We start from the raw sequence: 1907 nt of genomic DNA, 5'->3' as shown, positions 1-1907 counted from the left end.
CAATGAATGGAGCAATCAACACCTCCAGTTTTTAAAAATTTTAGAAAATTTTAATTATTAAATAAAAAATTGCACAATGGAAGATGTTGAACTTATCCTCACAAGTAAGGGAAGTACTGAATAAATTAAATAAGGACAGGCCATCATATGTGCTTTGGTTTCCAAATTCTCTAAGTCTACCTTGTAAAATTCAACTTGAAAGAACTTTTAGGTGGGTAGACTTGTTATGTCTGGAATGAATAAAATTTAGCAGACAGTTTTACAGCATCTAAATTTGATGAAACATTGAAAGGAATCATAGGTGACTTATTTGACAGTTGTAGAAAGGCCTCTGAATGTTAGCCAAAAAGAGTATTTGTCGAAGTTTGGGCTGAAATACTTACATGTTGGTGGTGGCTGTGAGATATGTCTGGCAGCACACCAACCTCAGCTTATGTCTCTTCCACCCAATCTTTCTTCCTCTCTCCCTCAGCATTAGACTACCACTGCAATCTGACTAACTCTTCCACTCACAGTATTTCCTTAAAAAAATTCCTCTCACATTTAATCCTATGTTGGTGTCTGCATCTCAGAAAACTGGGACTATCACATGACATTTTTGAAAAATTTATATTTTTAAGTTAATTTTTGTTGGCGTATAATTGCTTTACAATACTGTGTTATTCTCTACTGTACAGTAAAATGAATCTGCTTTATGTATACATATATCCCCTTTTTAAAAATTTACTTCCCATTAGGTCACCACAGAGCACTGAGTAGAGTTCCTTATGCTATACAGTAGGTTCTTATTACTTATCTGTTTTATATATACTGGTGTATATACATGACATTTTACTTTAAAAAATAGAATTGAAAATATCCTTCACTTAGTATAATTTGCTTTTGCTCTGAGCTTATCAGGTACTTCAGCAGCCTTAGACTAATTTTCCAATTGATGTTATTCTGGCTTTTCTTTTGACTTTTTCTATAAAAAGTCAACCGAAGTTGTCAACATTTCAAATTTCTTAACATAAAATGCTAATTTTTACCCAGATCAGGAGACATTTGACAATGAAAGGAAATGCTAAGATTTATATAAATTTTGAGCTTTTTATTTGTAAATGAACAGAGTTCTATCCAAAATTTTTATTTCAAAGTTAAATTCTTTCCAAAAAATATGGAAATAGCACATATTGTTTACATGAAAGCAGAATTATGTCATGAAAGGCCTTTATGTTGAATTTGTAACCTTTATTGTGGTATAAATGATATGAAAAATATTTCACACATTTAATGTATATATTCTGATGTGTTCATACATATGCATGATACCATCAAACAACCAAGGTACTGTACATATCCATCACCTCCAAAAATTTCCTTTTTTTTTTTTTTGGTAAGAACACTTACATGAGATCTCTCCTCTTATTATATTTTGCAATGCAGAATACCATACTGTTAACTACAGGTACTATGTTGTACAGCAGATTTCTAGAACTTACTCACTTTGCATACCAGAAACGTTATATCCAATGAAAAACAATTTCCCATTTCCTCTTCCCCCAAGTCCCCGGCAAACCACCATTCTATTTTCTTTGACTATTTTGGATGGATGTAAGTGAACCATGTGGCATTTGTCGTTCAGTGAATGGCTTATTTCACATAATATAATATCTTGTAGATTCACCCATGTTGTCGTAAGTGGTAGGATTTCCTCTTTTTTAAGGCTGAATAATACTTTATTGCACATATAGATTACATCTCCAAGAAAAAGAAGCACAAAAAAGCAAAGGAGAAAAGGAGAGATAGACCCATTTGAATGCAGAGTTCCAAAGAATAGCAAGGAGAGATAAGAAAGCCTTCCTCAGTGATCAATGCAAAGAAATAGAGGAAAATAATGGAATGGGAAAGACTAGAGATCTCTTCAA

The sequence above is a fragment of the Cervus canadensis genome, chromosome 2 (assembly GCF_019320065.1).
Source record: "Cervus canadensis isolate Bull #8, Minnesota chromosome 2, ASM1932006v1, whole genome shotgun sequence".
In the NCBI taxonomy this organism is placed as follows: domain Eukaryota; kingdom Metazoa; phylum Chordata; class Mammalia; order Artiodactyla; family Cervidae; genus Cervus; species Cervus canadensis.
This window is presented reverse-complemented; position numbering follows the sequence as displayed.